The sequence below is a fragment of the Balaenoptera ricei genome, unplaced genomic scaffold (genome assembly GCF_028023285.1).
Source record: "Balaenoptera ricei isolate mBalRic1 unplaced genomic scaffold, mBalRic1.hap2 scaffold_690, whole genome shotgun sequence".
In the NCBI taxonomy this organism is placed as follows: Eukaryota; Metazoa; Chordata; class Mammalia; order Artiodactyla; family Balaenopteridae; genus Balaenoptera; species Balaenoptera ricei.
In genome coordinates this window covers 38,795-58,320 of record NW_026777876.1, presented here as the reverse complement: position 1 = coordinate 58,320, position 19,526 = coordinate 38,795, and the positions used below count along the sequence as shown (strand labels likewise).

Below are 19,526 nucleotides of genomic sequence, written 5' to 3'. Positions count from 1 at the left end.
TATCCATTACTGAAAGCAGGGTATTGAAATCACCACTATTATTATAGAGCTCTCTATTTCTCACCTTCTGTTCTATCAATTTTTTGCTTCATATATTTTGAGGTATTTTATTAAGTGCATAAATGTTTATAATTTCTATTTTCATTGTGATATCGAACCTTTTTTAATTTAATTTTTTATTGAAGTATAGTTGATTTACAACATTTTATTAGTTTCAGGTGTAGACATAGTGATTCAATATTTTTATAGGTTATACTCCATGTAAAGTTATTACAAAATAATGGCTATATTCCCTATGCTGTACAATATATCCTTGTTGCTTGTCTATTTTGTATATAGTAGTTTGTATCTCTTAATCCCATACCCCTATTTTGCCTTTCTCCCCTTCCCTCTCCCCACTGGTAACCACTAGTTTGTTTTCCATATCTGTGAGTCTGTTTCTAATTTGTTATATACCTTTGTTTTATTTTTTCAGATACCACATATGTGATAACATAGAGTATTTGTCTTTTTCTGTCTGACTTATTTCACTAAGCATAGTACTCTCTAGGTCCATTCACTTTGTTGCAAATGGCAGAATTTTATTCTTTTTTATGGCTGAGTAATATTCATAGTATATATATACCACATCTTTATCCATTTATCTGTTGATGAATACTTAGATTATTTCTTGAGACTTTTATTAAGATACATCTTCTTTGTCTCTTGTAAACTTTTTAGAGTTAAAGTCTATTTTGTTTGATATTAGTGTAGCCACTCCAGCCCTATTTTCATCATCATTTGTATGAAATATTTTTTCTATCATTTTACGTTCAACCTATTTGTCTTTGGAAGTAATGTGAGTCTCTGATAGAGACCACATAGTTGAATTATAAATATTTATTCATTGTGCCAATCTCTGTATTTTTATTGGAGAGTTTAATCCATTTACACTTAAGGTAGTTACTGATAAGGAGGGATTTACTTCTGCCAATTTTCAGAAAACAAATATGTTTTCTCTATGCCTATAGGTTTTTATGTCCCTCATTTTCTCCATTACTGCTTTATTTTTAGTTAACTTTTCATAGTGAAATATTTCAATTCTCTTCTTAATTCTTTATACGTATATCCTATAGATATTTTCTTGGTGGTTACCATGGGTATTATATTTAATATCGCAAAGTTATAATAATCTAATTTGAATTGATGCCAACTTAACTTCAATAACATAAAAAAGCTCACTACTATACCACACCACCCTCAGTTTCTGTTATTAATGTCATAGATTACATCATTACACATTTTGTATACAATAAAATAGATTAATAATTTTTATGCATTTGTATTTTAAACGCTTTAGAAAATAAAAGTCAGGCTCAACCAAAATTACAGTAATAGTAGCTTTTACAGTTGCCCATGCATTTACCTTTACCCTAATTTCTTTATATGGCTTCAAGTTACTATCTTCCTTTCATTTCAACCTGAAGCACTCCCTTTAACATTTCTTGGAGGGAAGGTCTGGTGGTAATGACCTCCCTCAGCTTTTTAAAATCTAGGGGTGTCATTTCTCCCTCATTTTTGAAGAGTAGCTTTATTGGATATAAAGTCGCCCATCAACAGTTTTTTTTTCCTTTAAGCATATTGAGTATATCAACCCACTGACTTCTGGCCTTCAAGCTTTCTGATGAGAAATTGACAGATAACCTCATTGGGGATCACTTGTATGTGATGAGTCACTTCTCTCTTGCTGCTTTCAAGATCGTCTCTTTGTCTCTGTCTTTCAACATTTTGATTATAATGTATCTCAGTGTGAGTATTTTTGAGTTTATTCTATTTGGAGTTTTTGAGCTTCTTGGATTTGTAGATGCATTTATTGCAATTTCAATCCTTTAAATTTGGGGAGTTTTCAGGCGTTATTCATTTCGTTCCTTTCTCTCTCTCTTCTCCTGATGGCATTCCCACAATGCCTATGTTGGTCCACTTGATGGTGTTTCACAGGTCTCTTAGGCTCTGTTCAATTTTCTTCATTCTTTTTTCTTTCTGTTCCTTAGACTTGATAATTTCAGTTGTTCTTTCTTTATGTTCACTTATTCTTCCACTTGCACAAATCTGCTTTTTAACCCTTTTGAGGTATTTTTCATTTCAGTTATTGTACTTTTCAGCATCAAAATTTCTTTTTGGTTCTATTTGAAAATAATTTATTCTCTTCATTGATATTTTTTAATATATTATTTTCCTTTGTCCATGTCTTCCTTTAGCTCTTTGAGTGTCTTTAAAAGAGTTGTTTTAAAATCTTTGTCTAGTAATTTTGACATCTCTGCTTCCTCAGGTACATTTTCTGTTGCTTTATTTTGCTTCTTTGAATCAGCTATACATTCTTGTTTCTTTGTATGCCTTGTTGTTTTTTTATTGAAAATTGGACTTTTGAATTTGATAACATGGAAACTGGGGAAATCAGATTTTCCCTTTTCCTCAGAGTTTGGTACTTTAAAAAGTTGCTATAAGGTGTCTCTGTATTGGAGTAAAAGCTTAAGATCTTCTGCATGTCTTTTCTGAGCTCCATATTTCCCTAGGTATGCATGGTGGCTTTCTAAATTCCCCCATATACATAGTTGCTTTTGAATATCAAAAACAAACAAACAAACAAAAAGCAAGCAAACAAAAAAACAGGTGGCTCTTTTAAACCTCCTGGAAATTACTTCAGCTGGTGGCAGTTGGAACATTGGTGGCCAGCCTCCATATCCACACTTCAGCAGTGAGAGCAGTAATTCACAGTTAGAACCAAGAACCTACATGTGGATGACAAGGATCTTATTGGCCACCCTGGCTCCAGAGGAAGCTGCTCCAGAAATTTGGGTTACGTTCTTCACAGCTGTCTGGTATGGGGCTGGGGTAGGGGGCTGAGTAGCTGCAACCACCCTAATGGTTGAAATAAACCAAAATTAATGAAAATGTCCTAGCCAAGCTATCCCCTTGAAGTTACAAGTGTTCAAATAAACTCCAAAGTTCCAAAGTATCCACCTCTGATAGTTTCTCCTAGTACAGTTGCTGTCCAGGTAGAGAGATGAATTCTTGGTGCTTCCAACTTCACTATCTTCCCTGACTTCATTCCCTTGAGGTTTAATCGTAATAGTAATGCATGATAACTTTTTAAACCATTTTGGTTTCCCTGTATTGGAGATCCTGATTTTCTCCTCTTTTATTAAATTTAGTGTCTATCAGCCGTTTATTGGCTACATTAAATAAATAACTTTAAGAAACCTAGATATTTTAATTAATCAGAAAATTACAGTGCACTAACATCCTAGTCAATCAAGTGTCTTCACGGCACTATAGTACCAATTTGTGGGGTAACTGAAATCACTTTTCTTTGCTATTACTAACTGTCATGCAGTATGAAATAATTTAAAGAGTATAAAGGTTCTTGAGGAGAGCAATTTACCTATGTTCTTTTTAAAAATCTTTTATTGGAATATAGTTGATTTACAATGTTGTGTTAGTTTCAGGTGTACAACAAAGGGAATCAGTTATATATATACATGTATCCACTTTTTTTTTTTTTTAAGATTCTTTTCCCATATAGGCCATTACAGAGTATTGAGTAGCATTCCATGTGCTATACAGCAGGTTCTTATTAGTTATCTCTTTTATATATAATAGTGTGTATATGTCAATACCAGTCTCCCAATTTATTCCTCCCCCCCTTATCCCCTGGTAACCACAAGTTTGTTTTCTACATCTGTGACTCTACTTATATTTTGTAAATAAGCTCATTTGTATCATTTATTTAGATTCCACATGTAAGTGATATCATATGATATTTGTCTTTCTGTGTCTGGCTTACTTCACTCAGTATGACAATCTCTAGGTCCATCCATGTTGTTGCAAATGACATTATTTTGTTCTTTTTTATGGCTGAGTAATATTCCATTGTGTGTATATATATATATATATATATATATATATATATATATATATATATATATATATCACATCTTCTTTATCCATTCCTTTGTTGATGGACATTTAGGTTGCTTCCATGTCCTGGCTATTGTAAATAGTGCTGCAAAAAACATTGGGGTGCACATATCTTTTCAAATTATGGTTTTCTCTGGGTATATGCCCAGGAGGGGGATTGATGGATGATATTGTAGCTCTATTTTTAGTTTTTTAAGGAACCTCCATACTGTTTTCTATAGTGGCTGTACCAGTTTACATTCCTACCAACAGTGTAGGAGGGTTCCGTTTTCTCCACACCCTCTCCAGCATTTATTGTTTGTAGGTTTTTGATGACAGCCATTCTGGCCAGTGTGAGGTGATACCTCATTGTAGTTGTGATTTGCATTTCTCTAATAATTAGTGACGTTGAGCATCTTTTTATGTGCTTTTTGGCCATCTGTATGTCTTATTTGGAGAAATGTCTGTTTAGGTCTTCTGCCCATTTTTTGATTGAGTTATTTGTTTTTTTGATATTGAGCTGCATGAGCTGTTTGTATATTTTGGAGATTAATCCCTTGTCAATTGCTTCATTTGCAAATATTTTCTCCCATTCTGAGGGTTGTCCTTTTGTTTTGTTTATGGTTTCCTTTGCTGTGCAAAAGCTTTTAAGTTTCATTAGGTCCCATTTGTTTATTTTTGTTTTTATTTTCATAACTCTAGGAGGTGGATTAAAAAAGATCTTGCTGCGATTTATGTCAAAAAGTGTTCTGCTTATGTTTTCCTTTAAGGGTTTTATAGTGTCTGGTTTTACATTTAGGTCTTTAATCCATTTTGAGTTTATTTTTTTGTATGGTGTTAGGAAGTGTTGTAATTTCATTCTTTTACATGTAGCTGTCCAGTTTTCCCAACACCACTTATTGAAGAGGCTGTCTTTTCTCCACTGTATATCGTTGCCTCCTTTGTCATAGACTAGTTGACCATAGGTGCGTGGGTTTATCTCTGGGCTTCCTATCTTGTTCCATTGATCTATATTTCTGTTTTTGTGCCAGTACCATATTGTCTTGATGACTGTAGCTTTGTAGTATAGTGTGAAGTCAGGGAGTCTGATTCCTCCAGCTCCGTTTTTTTCCCTCAAGACTGCTTTGGCTATTTGGGGTCTTTTTTGTCTCTATACAAATTTTAAGATTTTTTGTTCTAGTTCTGTAAAAAATGCCATTGGTAATTTGATAGGGATTGCATTGAATCTGTAGATTGCTTTGGGTAGTATAGTCATTTTCACAATATTTCTTCTTCCAGTCCAAGAACATGGTACATCTCTCCATCTGTTTGTGTCATCTTTGATTTATTTCATCAGTATCTTACAGTTTCCTGAGTACAGGTCTTTTGCCTCCTTAGGTAGGTTTATTCCTAGGTATTTTATTCTTTTTGTTGTGATTATCTATATTCTTGGCATTAACATTTACTAATAGAATGAGTTCCTTCTGGGAAAAATCAGCTTGAGTGACTTCAAAGTTTTGGAGAGTACCACCATGGTAAAAATAGGTGGGTAAGTATAGATAGATTTCAGCGTGAAAAATTATCAATTTGCCTTTAATAGCCCTGAGTTTGGTGCTATAAGTGCACTTAAAGGCATGACTTAACAAAGAGGGATTTAGAAAGGAAATGCCGTTGACTTCCCAAGCTGTGCACTCCATGGGATACAGTTTTGTAATAAAGACCGTAGAAAATTACGAAACTTCTGAAAGAAACTTCCTGTCTGTGTATGTATATGTGTGTGTTTACAGTTTATACTGGATTAGGATTGTAAACCTTGATAGTGTCTAAAAATATTAAAGGGGAATATGAGGATGTAAGCCAAATAAATGAGGACTGCTAGAATGTTTAATTGTGTATTAGTCTTTTATTAGCAGTGTATGTTCTTCAGGAAGCAGCTGCCTGAGAACCCATCTCCTGAGAAAAAACAGCTCTGAGTTTGAAATTCAGGGCTCTCAGAATGAAAAGTGGTGACCCTCTAGAATTTTAGTCTTATCACTAAATTTGCAAAGTTGGATTAGACCAAGCCCAGCTCTTTATCAACTGCATTATTATTCTCTTCCTTGGGCCTTGGTTAACTCATCCATGGAATTGTGGAGTCACACTAGATATCCTTAAAGTCCCTCTTAAATGCATGTCCTCTGGTCGCACACATGTCAGTCCTCTAGTTAAACTTTCTGTGCCACAGATGTTGTTTTGTATAGCATCCTGCAAGTGTTGTCCAACTCTGCTGAGAGGGCTCCAGGCAGACCAGGAGAGTCTGGGTTCATTACAAACATCCCTCTTTGAAAACCAATGTCCGTGGTATTCACCTATCTTTTCTTAGCTAGTTGGATCTTACTTCCATATGTTACTACTCCTCCGTTAGGTCTTATACTCTCAGCCAATCTTAGACATGGCCATTGAGTTCTAAGGAAAAATTTTCAGAATCCTCATCTCCTGTTTGTTTTCCTCTAGAGCTACATTTGTTCATTAATGTGCCTTTTGTAATGTGGTATCCACCCTGACTGAAGCTACTAAAATAGTCTAATTACTAATCAGTATGTTGAGACTGTTGCTGTGATCCTTCAGTGGTTAGACATGTTCTTCATACTTACTATTTCATACTTACTAGTCAGTATGAATTTTAAAATTAAAGTGCATATTTAATCTAGTATTTATTTTTCCTCTTTTAGTCCTCTTAAAGTATTAATGGTGTCTCTTATAATCAATAATTCTTGTGCTGGAAAAGTAATAAGGTGCTCTGATGTTTGCACAAGTTTCTAATAATGTACCAAAAGATAAAGTATATAAAGTACAACTATCTTGCCATAATCAGTCCTAAGGAATTGGTTTTCGTTCTGGAATTATACTTGAATTTCAATTTATTAAACCCACGCCCATTTCTCTCCCCTGTGCTATTTATATTTATAATCATATGAGTATTATTTTAGCTGTTACAGATCCAGGTAGCTGCTATTTGATGTTGACTCTCCACTTCTGTTCAACTGCTAATGATAGCAAGAGCTCTGTGGTCCCATAGGACTCATATTTTATTGTATTGCTATGGCTGCCATGCTTGTTATTTCCTCAGCCTCTTCTGCAGAATGAATTCTGTAGGAATTTTTACGTAATTTCAATTTTGAATTTTGTTTAACATAACAGCATGCTTACTTTTAAACATAAAGGAAGGAGACTGATTGATTTCTACTCTTTGCCATCCTATTTATTTATTTATTTATTTAATTGTGGTCTAGTTGGTGTACAATGTTGTGCCAATCTCTGTTGTACAGCAAAGTGACTCAGTTATACACATAGAGACATTTTTAAAAATATTATTTTCCATTATGGTTTATCCCAGGAGATTGGATACAGTTCCCTGTGCTTGGGTATAGTTCCCTGTGCTATGCAGTAGGACCTTGTTGTTTATCCATCCTGTATATAATAGTTTGCATCTGCTATAAAATAAAATTCATTTAAAATAAAATTTATTTTCAGCTATAAAATAATTAAGTCATAGGGATGTAATGTACAGCATGGTGACTACAGTTAATAATACTGTACTGCGTATTTGAAAGTTGCTAAGAGAGTAGATCTTAAAAGTTCTCATCAGGACTTCCCTGGTGGCGCAGTGGTTAAGAATCCGCCTGTCAATGCAGGGGACATGGGTTCAATCCCTGGTCCGGGAAGATCCCACGTGCCTTGGAGCAACTAAGCCAGTGAGCCACAGCTACTGAGCCGGTGTGCCCTAGAGCCCACGTGCTGCAACTACTGAAGCCTGCGCGCTCTAGGGCCCATGTGCCACAACCACTGAGCCCACATGCTGAAACTACTGAAGCCCACGTGCCTAGAGCCCGTGCTCCACAACAAGAGAAGCCACTGCAATGAGAAGCCCCTGCCTGCTGCAACTAGAGAAAGCCCACATGCAGCAACAAAGACCCAGCACAGCCAAAAGAAAATAAATTTAAAAAAAAAAAGTTCTCATCACAAGAAAAAAATTCTTGTGTATGGTGATGGATGCTAACTAGATCTGTTGTGGTGATCATTTTGCAATATATGTAAATATTGAATCATTATGTTGTATACTTGAAAGTAATATAATGTTCTATGTCAATTGTACCTCAATTTAAAAAAAGAAAATTTCAAGTATATATGTAAGTTGGAGAAGAGAAATGGAGGAGTATTTAGAGGTGGATATGGAGGTCAAAAGAGGTATTATGTATTTATTTTTTAAGATGCAAAACGTATGGTACCATTGTATGCTGATTGTAATGATTAAATAAAATTTTTATTGTTTATCCATGAGGTGGTGGTGTTGAATATCTGGGGCAGTATACTGCCTTGTATCTTTTTGTTGGAGAGAGTAGATAGATTCTGGTGCAAAGTGGAAGGTTTGGTCTCTGAACGGGGCATGGACAGTGAATCCACTGTGTCAGGAGGGAAGGCAGGGTGCATGGACACAATGGCCTGTAGGTGGGCAGATGTGGGGAAAATAGGGAAGTTGCCTTCCGATTGCTTCTGTCTTCTCAGGCCTATGGAAATGTCACATACAAATTGGCACTTGCCATCTACCTCTACAAAAATTAAATTATGAGCCACTGCATCTGCTGACCTTCAACACCCCCTGAAAGGAATTCAGGGTGGAGATCAGAAATGAGGCACTCTGTGCTCTGGAAAAAACTGGCAGAACAGGTCCTTAGACAGTTAGATATTTTCAGGAGATGATTTTATGAGCCCAATTCTTGCATCTCCTCATATTTAGAAAAGCACTAAAAAATTCTTCATGGTGATGTCTGCTCCTCATGACTAGCAGTAACCTTCACGAAACTAGCAGGACCTTCTGCAAAAAATATCTGCTTGATTGCATGTACTCCTCCTTCACCAAAATCACATATATAGTGACCTTCCCCACTTCCTCTTTGGAGCACTTTCTCAGAGCTATTCGATATGCTGTCTCCCAGGCTATAGTCCTCATTTTGCCCCAGATAAAACTTAACTCACAACTCTCACGCTGTGCAATTGTTTTTAGTCAGCAGAAGCAAGTCATCAGCTGAGGGTGGTCACTGAGGAGGAGACTTGGGAAGTTTTCAGAAAGAGAAGATGTGAAGTATGAAATAATTTAGGAGCATGAGAGAGTGAACAGACAAAGGAATATGTTAGAATTGTTGGGCAACAATGAGGGCCCTTGTGAAGTTATTGGTCGTGAGTTAAAGTGAGACCAAAACTTAGACATCTTAGAGGAGGTCTGGTCCGGGTCAAATCCTGGTTGTTCCTGTTAGTTAGATTCATCACCTGGACCAGGTCCATTCATTGATGCCTGAGCCCCATGGAGGAGAGGACAAAGAGTTAGACGTGAAAACAAAAAAACTGTCAACAAAAGCTCTGAAATTTTGATACGTCTTTAAATTTTGTAAACCAAAGCAGAAAAGAAGACCATGTCCTCTCTCCTGCCCCTCATCAAGGGGCACCTCAAGGAATCTCCTGCTTTGCCACTGGTGGAATTTTCGGCCACACCAGGTGAGGATGGTAGTGCCTTTGAGGAACTTTATGGAACCTGATGAATGTGGAAGAGCTGGAGGACATCGCAGGTCCCAGGAAGATGTAGAGGATTAATGTGTAAATATCACATGGTAACTAACTAGAATGTTTCATCATCAACTACAAGACCCCTCTGGGAAAGCCCAGAAGGGCTTAAATGCGCTTAACTCATTACAGGCTTATAGTAGGAAGATTTCTAAACCTGGTTTTCCAAGATTCCTGTTCTCTGATTCTTCATTCAAACACTAATCTGGATACTGCTGTGAAGAGAATTTGCAGTTGTAGTTAAAACTGAATGGATTGATCTTAATACATAGAGTTTATCCAGGTGGACTGGACCCAATCAGGTAAGCACTTTGCGTACAGAGTTTGCTCCATCTGGCAGCAGAAGAGAAGGTCAGAGAGATTTGATGTACAAGGTGACTTGATAGATCATTGCTGGCTTGAAGGCAGAGGAAAACACATGAAAAGGAATGTGGGTGGTCTTAAGATGCTGAGAAAGGACTCTGGGTGACAGCCAGAAAATAAGGGACCTAACACTTCCAACAGCAAGGAACCGTACTCTAACAACCTAAATGAGCCTAGAGGCAGATGTCTTCCTAGAGCCTCCAGACAAGGAATCTGCCTTGCTAACACCTTCCTCTCAGCCTTATGATACTCTGACCATTGAATCCAGCCTGCTGTAAACTATACGTTAATAAATGGGTGTTATTTGAAGCCACTTAGCTTGTGGTAATCTGTTATGCATCAACAGGAAACTAATACATAGTCCTTTACATTTCGTTTGCTCAGGAGCCAGATGAGTTTCAGAACTGGGTCATTTGTGCCTATGCAGGTGGCACTCAGCCAAGTAAACTGCGGCCATGTGCTATCAAGTTCTCTCTCAAATTCACCAATATACCTGGGAGTTGTGCTGGTCTCCATAGCGGTTCAGTTAACGAGGTCTTTTTCTCAAACTTGGTGGGTTGATTTTGAGCATGATTCAATTGCAAAATAATTGTTTAACATAACTCTATCCATAAATTGTTATTTGTTTATTAACGGAGAGATATTAAAACTTTTTTACAAAGAATAAAAATCTTCACTTTCAGTTTTATGTTTCATTTTTTTTTCACTTTACTAATTTCGTTCTGAGAGAGGAAGCCTAGTCTTTTTAACAAACGATGCTGGAGAAAACGGATGTCCACAGGCTAAAAAAACTCAACCCAAACTTCACCCCTTTCACACTAATTAACTCAAAAATGGATCACAAAATTAAATATAAAATATAATACTATAAAACTTTTAGAAAAAATACTGGGAGAAAACCTCTGGGATCTAGGGCTAGGCAAGGAGTTCTTTTTTAAGTACATTTTAATGAAATTTTATTTTCAATTGTAGATTGATGTGTACCTTCACTTATTCTGAGAGAAAATAAAATGTATTCAATTTGCCCTTCCAGGTTTGTAGACAAATCACATGAATTGATCATATTATAAACCCATAGTTGGTCAACAGTAGAACCATGCAGTGTTTTCCTGAGGAGAAACCTTTCTTTATGTTCATGAAATTTTTGGAGGATTAGGGCTGTAACTAGAGGGTCGGGGTAAGCTGGGGATTCTGCCAGTGGAGGTGAGAGCAGGGAGGGAATTCACCAAACCCAAGGACAGGCAAACCTGTCAGAAACTGCTGGAGAGAGAGGACAGTTACTTGGGATTCAAATCTGCTGATCAACCTTGGTGTGCTATGTTTTGTGGAACAATACAAATAGTATTTTCCAGCAAAAACTGGAATAGGTAATGCAAATTTAAGGATGCTAAAACGCACACATATGTATGTGCATATATACATACACAAAACATATATATGTATACATGTATATATCTGTATATATACGTCTGTGTATTTTTTCCAGCTTTATTGAAGTATGATTGACAAATAAAAATTGTATATTTTTAGGTTGTACAATATAATGTTTTGATCTACATACACATTGTGAAAATGATTCCACAATCATTTCACAAAGTGAAATCAGGAAATCATACCATAATCAAGCTAATTTACATATTCATTATTTCCCATAGTTATCTTTTGTGTGCGTGTGTGCCTGTGTGTCTGTGTGTGTGGTGAGAACACTTGAGATCTATTCTTCTAGAAAACTTCAAGTATACAGTACATTATTATTAACTATAGTCACCATGCTGTACATGAAATTTCTAGAACTACTCATAACTGAAAGTTTGTACTCTCCATATTTGTAATTTAAATTGTTAGGCAATAAATATGCAGGCATATTTTCCTATCCTCTCTCTTACACATCTTTCAAATAATGTTTTGAAACATTTTCAGTTTTTTCAGTAATTCAAATATAATTTTCAAACAGTCAAAAAAGCACACGGAGTTGTTTTTCACTACCCTATTTTACATATATTTGTTAGTAAATAAATGGTTCTCCAGACTGTTCAGCATATTAAATGTTAAAGTAAACAAGGGATATTTGCTCCTTATTTTTAGAACAGTAGATTTACAATATATGTAGCTGTTACAAGTCACATATTTAAATTATTTTAAACATCTTCTTTGGTAATAGTTTTTTTTTTATGACTTTGTGTCAAAATAGAAACAATACCTCGAAGTAAATTTGCTTTTTAATCCATATTCTGTGAACACCTAAATTTTACAATGAAAAATTTCAAAAGCTACAAGGATATCCATATTTGAAATATAAAATAAATGATAAATTCAATAATTGGGAATTTTCTTTGCCCTATTAAACATCAATTTTTAATGCTGTTTTATTCTTACAGATTCTTCTCAAAATATATTGGCTACTTGAGAGATGTCATTACACTCCTGTGATTTATACAGAAGGTAAGTTAGAAAACTTTAATTCTTGTGTCCATTAATTAACAAACTTTTAATAAACACTTTTCATCAGGGACTAGAGTAAGTACTGGCAATGTGGTCAGACATGCTTCACTCCTCTCTCTTGCCTGCAAGGAGCTTTCAGTGTAGTGAGGTGGATGGACCTAGAGTCTGTCATACAGAGTGAAGTAAGTCAGAAAGAGAAAAACAAATACCGTATGCTAACACGTATATATGGAATCTAAGAAAAAAAAAAAAAAAGGTCATGAAGAACCTAGGGGCAGGACGGAAATAAAGACACAGACCTACTAGAGAATGGACTTGAGGATATGGGGAGGGGGAAGGGTAAGCTGTGACAAAGTGAGAGAGTGGCATGGACATATATACACTACCAAATGTAAAATAGATAGCTAGTGGGAAGCAGCCACATAGCACAGGGAGATCAGCTCGGTGCTTTGTGACCACATAGAGGGGTGGGATAGGGAGGGTGGGAGGGAGAGAGACACAAGAGGGAAGAGATATGGGAACATATGTATATGTATAACTAATACACTTTGTTATAAAGCAGAAACTAACACACCATTGTAAAGCAATTATACTCCAATAAAGATGTTAAAAAAAAAAAAAAAGATATGCAGTGGTTGTCACAGGGGAGAAATGCAAAGTGGTCTAGGCAACACAGCACAGGGGACCAGTCCTCATTGGGGCAGTAGAGAAGGCTTTCTGGAGTAAGCAGTGTTTAGTGAAAGGGCTGAAGAATGGGGGTGTTCTCCACGGGGTGCCAGAGTTAGCTGGTTAGGATGAGATCATTCCAACGTCTATGTTCTCCAGCCAAAACAACCAGGAACACACCTGGGAACCAATTTAGTCTAGAACAAGTTGGATTTATTACTCATGGCAGTGAGGGAAGACACACACCATGGGGAATCCTGGGGTGTCTCAGTAAGAGGGTGTTAGAAAAGAGCTACTACAAGATTTGGGCTTTAGTTGGGTGACTTGGGAGAGGGTCTAAAAGTGATGGGCCACTTTAAATTGGATGCTGAAAGCCAAGGCAATTCTATAATTCATCTCAATAAATTTTAGCTACAAGAGGGAAGACTATAGTCAAAATAAAGCCATTACTGGAAACAAAGTAGATGTCACTCATTTTAACCAAGAGAATGGAGTGTTTGGTATTTTGGGGGGATGGCACAGTGACTTCTTTTTCTGTACTTAGAAAACAGTTGTGAATTGCCTTCACTTTATCTCACTTCATCATTATCTCAGAGTAATCTTGCTTGGCATTGGTATTCTGTGATACCTTTTGGTATTTATGTCCAGGCTTACCTCTGGATATCATCAGGGCTGTTGTTGTTTTTGCTTTTTCTTTTTTTTTCTCTCACAAGACAAATGAAGCATGGGGGAAGCATTTAGCTTCAATTGGAAGGCATCATTCTAGAATTTTAGAAATCAATGGAAAAGTACAGGTCTTCTAGCCAAACCCATACATCTGTTTGTATGAAGGACAAACAGATTAACAGAGTAAGTGCATTGGTAGCTTGAATTTATTTTCTAAGATTTGCTTAGCTCCCCTACTCCCATATTTTATACTTGTTATATTTTGATATAGTAAAAATTCATAAATGTGAACACCACCAGTAAGATTTCAGTTCATCCATCTTCCCTTAAATACTTTCTCAGCCTGGGCACGTTGATTCCCTTTGCTTAGGATTTAAATCTCTTATCAGTACACCTCCCCAACTCTATTCAGTAGGAAACTGGTGAAATGATATCAGAGTGGGATGACATAAAACAAAGAAGACATCCACACGCACAAATAAACTGTATATAAAGTCTGCTCATAATTTGAATACAAAGTGTTTTAATAAAAAAGAATTTAACCACTGCTAAATTATCCATATACTGAGTAAAAGCAAAAATGTTACCCTAATAAAAAGAGTGTAGACATGATAGCCCATGAAGCCATGTGGGATGAAGTTAAAAATAGAGTATGTCTCCAGAGATTATCAGGCAACACTTTTTTCAAGTTTGTAATGTATAGTATTTTTTTTACCATTCCTTTTTGTATTGATAAATCAATCATGTCATATCATATCATATATTTTGTATTATATGTCATATCATATCATATCAATCAGTATTTTTTACCATTCCTTTGTGTATTGATACATTAATCATGTCATGTCATATTATATATCATTTATTATATATCATATCATGAAATGTTTCATTTGATGGTCATCTATCTGAGAGCAAGTTGCAAGATTTTCACACTTTCACTGAGTCCTTCACTGGCATCCAGCTTGACCTTGACAAGTATATCTGACCTTCCCGCTGTGTTAGAGATCAGAGTGTGTGAAATATTGACAACTACTGAAGATTACTGGGTAATGTAGACAGTGTGCAGTGGATCAACCAGTATAGACTCTTAAGTCCATTTTCTACGTCTAGTAATGTGTTCAAGTGATTGGTTTTGGCATCAAAACTGAAATACTTCTCTTTCTCAACTTGCTGTTCACACATTATCTTCCAATGGCAAGTGCTGACAACTACAGATGCTGCTTTCACTAAAACTTCATTATTGACTAAACTCCCCTCATCTTAGCTTAAAACCCCTGAATTGGGAGAAAGTGTATCCGATCTGCCTGTGCTTAAGCTGGATCACAGCAGTTGCTTGGCCTAATAGCTGAGACCCTTTCTCAATATGCCAGCTTGTGAGTGTGATCAGTGGTTGTGCACCCTAGGTATATTGATCTGATGTTTAATTTTGTCTAATATTTTTACTCTCCTGCTTACTAGTCAAGTCACTATATCCATAAATTTGACTTCATGAGTCCATTTTTCTTTTCTTTCTTCAGAACTGTTTACCTGATCCAAAACACCTTCCAGTGGATTTTCTATATGTAAAACCTGTTTTTTAAATTAGTAAATAAAACTACTGCCTTCAGAATTTTGCCTCGAAAGCAACAGGACGCTTTCAACAATCTAATGTAAATGCAAACCACTGCATTCTTAACTAAAAGCCATTCTCCTGGGTATGGTGTGTGCTGCTGTTCACCAATCTCTGCTAGATGCTGCCTGAGGTCCCCCTTGCTTCTACACCCTCACACATTCCCCCTGCAGCTCTGATGCTGCTGGAAGGTCCGGAAGTTCCTGCACTGTATTCTAACTGGATCTGTGCTCTTACTACAGACTTGGGGTCCCTACCAATCCACAGCTGCATGGTGTTTGCAGGCAAGTGGGGGGAGAATGGTTCACTTACCTGTGTTATCTGCCCTCTGCCTACAAGGTGAAACTCAGGGCTGACGGGGTCCCTCTGAGTTTCAGAGTTTGGTGAAACAGATATTCTAGAGTTTATTCATGGTTCTCCTTCTCCCTGGACAGGCCACACACATGTGCTTTGCCTGACAGAGCCCAGAGCCCATGGCTGTTTTGGATTCTGGTTTGATTCCTTAGAAAAGGCCAGGAATCTGGTTCATGTCAGTGTTCTCCAACATTTCTATCCTTCTCCTACTCAGTAAAAAGTTTTCTGAGCATGAAGATCCAGTGTGTATATTTATGCATTTGCAAATTAAATGCATGTTCTATGGTTCCGTAATTTATATGCAAGACAAAGATTATACAGATATAGGAATTTTAAAAGAATGAGATGAGGAGGAACGCAAATGGAAGTTCTAACATTTTCTTCCTGCCTCCTAGCATACTGTCTTGTCCACTCTGACTGGCGGGCTTCCCCATCAAGAAGTCTCTTAGTGAAACTCCATGCTGCTCAGGTGAGGGGGTGTGTGGGGACATGGGGGCAAAGCAGGGATGGTATTTCCAGGAACTGGATTTTGTGTACTTTTGCCTTCAACTCTCAAAATCTGCATGGATGACCTTGAATTGCAGGTGGATTCAAGATTCAGAGAGTTAATGTTTTTCATGATGGAGTTCTATCCAGAGAAGTGGATGTGGATCACACTACATTGCATTGTTTTTCCTGGAAGTTTCTTTCTCTTGTTTTTCTTTTCCTTTTAAGCCATGTTATGATGAAAAATAACAGACTGTTATCAAAGAAGGGTAGTATACTCTTAAATACTTTAAGTGGCAAAATGAATTTTTTTTTTTTTTTTTTTTTTTTGCTAAAACAGTAATACGTGCCATAACCTCGTGGTGGTGGAAATAATTTACACTAGGTTTATCATCTGGATGATCTATGAAAAGGATTCTTTCACACAGGTTATATGATGTAGCAGAGGAAGCATTTGGTCTGAGTCAGTTGTGGAAAGCGAATATCTGTATGGTTTGGGGAATCCCTCTCTGTCTCAGGGTCCCCATTTGTTCATTAGGTGACCAGACTACAGAAGAGGCCACAGTCATTTTTTGGTAATGACTTTCCTTCATCATCCTCCTTCTCCTGTTCCCTCCCCACTCCTGCTCTCCTCCTTCTCCTCTTCTTCTTCCTCACCTAATCTCCTTCATCTAAAGTCCTCAGTGAGTCCCCAGACAGACAATGAAGGAGGGCTATAGGGTGTAGGGTGGTGAAAGGCAGGGTCATCTAGGAGTAAATAGAGGGAAGGAGCAGCACCCATCACTTTGGCCAAGTTGTAGTTCCTCCTTCAACTATGGACAAATCTTTTAGGTGGTATCCTGGCCGTGGCCAGCAGACCCTAGACCTGCCTGTCCTTCTTGATCTACTCTTTGCAAATCCTTTCATCAGATAGCTTTGGGGGAGTCCTTCCAGTTTTAATAGACTAAAATTTATGTACTTATTTGTGGGGCAAATGTATCTCAGCTGCCTACCTGAAGTCCCCCCCTTTTTCCTTCTACTGGGAAAGTTCAAGGAAATGTAATGGTTTTTCCAGAAACTGTTTGTGCCGGTTGTTCTGTTTACCCTCATGTTCCATTCCATGACGGATGAGAATGGTCATAGAGCCTAATTTATAAACCGCATATCCTATGCATCACTTATGTAAAAATATTCTAGCCCACAAATCTTAAAAAAAGAATGTTAATGCATCCCATCCAGAGGACCAGCTAAAGCACACACACACACACAAATGCTTAGACCAAAGAGCTGTGTCACTCAAATTTCTTGTTATCAGGATGAGATGAGGCAACTGTGTTTTCCTATGAAACATGCCAGTATTTCCTAAATCCTCATATATTTTGTTGGGAATTACATTATTTTATAATACCTCTTACTAGAATTTAGTTTTATCTCAAATACATGGTTTAGAAATATTAGCTTAAACTTCCAAGAAGAGAGTGTCATTTTCATGAATGTGAGATGTTGTAGTTGTGGGTATCTATAGGAAAACGACGAGCTAGTCTAGTTAGTAAATACTATTGATTGGCTATTAGAGGACATCTGTGGCTACGTTCCAGAGTTCTGTGATTCAGTAACATAAGAAAATGTCACAAAGGGAGCACATTTCAAAAAATTAATAGCTATGATTTTGTAAAACATTTTACAGCCTGAATATTTGTTTTTCTTAATTAAAGAAAATACACAGGGCCCTCACATCAGCTCACTCCTCTCTTTTGAGAGAAAGGACCATGACACTGTTACCCCACAGAGTGACCTGAGAGACTTAACCAGACATAATACTTGACATCTGTACATTATCCAGTTTTTACCATGTAAAGGGCAACAGAATTTATGACCAATGAGAAATATGTAGTCTCAACTGAGTGCAAAATTTGGAAAGTATTAGGCAGACAGTGAGACCTCTATTATTATTATAATAGAAATGCTGATTAAAGATATACTTTCTTTAACAGATGTTAAAATGCCAATTCCCAAGCGATATGAGGTAATATATATTTCAAGCACCAATTAAGTGACATATTTTCTAAGATTTCAAAATTCTTTTAAGCAATGTATCCTTTTTGTAGCCCTATAATAAATAAATAAAATATAAATTTCCTGAGTCTTGGAAAATGCACGTTTCTTATAATTATATAAACTATGAATTCTTCTAAATGGTTCAGAAGTTTAAGTTATCACAGGTGAACATTAGGATTTTTTCACGTTCTAGAGACATGCATCCCATACAACCATCTTGACTGTACTACTGTATTTTAAAAGGAGTAAAATAAACAATATCATTTAATATTAGGCAGTTAAGTACAAATATGCCAGATAATGTAATAGAGATATTGCCAAACATCTGTCACATTTGTGAATAAGCTTCGTGTGTCTGATAAGGTGGCTCACTTCATTGAAAAATAAAGCAAACCTCACAAACCTGGCACAAGCTATTCTGTGTGAAATCCCACGCCATTTGCACAGCTAGGAAGTAGGGGTTAGATGCCTCTTTGCTGGTTCATTTCACCATGGATCCCACTTGCTGTAGGCCTCTCTACATCATGTTTCCAAAGGAGAGAAGTCACTTTGAGTGCAGGAACTTGTCCCCAGCAAAACAAAGCATGTGACCCCCTGATGCCATTTGACTGAACGATATTTAAAATTGGACAAAGATTTTTCCCTCATTAGATGCTGGCAGAGTTTTGCTTCTTTTCAAAGTCTGTCATTCTTTCAACTGTGAGTCAGAGCTCAAGCTAACTAAAACCTGTGAAGGAAAGGATTTTGCGGGTTTTCACGGGGAATCTGTAATTCTTTTTCAGAAGTAATTAAAAACTACACAAGAATTTTCTCTGGGGGCACTGGTACCGATCTCCTGCACCTTCAGTTTGCTACATGGCTTGGGATCCACTCAGAGCCGGCTGGTGGCTCAGGCTCATTTGAGTGGGTGTCAGGCCGCTGTTTGAAGGGTCTCCGTGGTCTCGCCGGGGCGCTGGGCGCCTGTGTGTGGACTGCATGGAATTGCGTGCAGGTCCCTTGAGATTTCTCAGCGAGGGCTCCGCGGAAGGCTCCTGTGAGAGGGCTCTGTGTATAAGGCTCCTGTGAGAGGGCTCTGTGAAGTCTATGTATTATCTCTGAGAGGTCCCCGTGTGGGGTGAGTGTGGGTCCCCGTGTGGGGTGAGTGTGGGTCCCCGTGTGGGGTGAGTGTGGGTCCCCGTGTGGTATCAGTGTGGGTCCCCGTGTGGGGTGAGTGTGGGTCCCCGTGTGGTATCAGTGTGGGTCCCCGTGTGGGGTGAGTGTGGGTCCCCGTGTGGTATCAGTGTGGGTCCCCGTGTGGGGTGAGTGTGGGTCCCCGTGTGGTATCAGTGTGGGTCCCCGTGTGGGGTGAGTGTGGGTCCCCGTGTGGTATCAGTGTGGGTCCCCGTGT

At 37.5% G+C, this 19,526-nt stretch overlaps 1 long non-coding RNA gene across 1 annotated transcript in view; it reads left to right on the top strand.

The window, feature by feature from the left end:
* Positions 1-19,526, top strand: part of LOC132358922 (uncharacterized) — a 59,916-nt gene that overhangs the window by 13,520 nt on the left and 26,870 nt on the right. Inside the window, exons 2-3 of the long non-coding RNA XR_009500631.1 lie at positions 12,255-12,318; positions 16,012-16,085. This is a non-coding gene — a long non-coding RNA (uncharacterized LOC132358922). The remainder of the gene's footprint in view (positions 1-12,254; positions 12,319-16,011; positions 16,086-19,526) is intronic.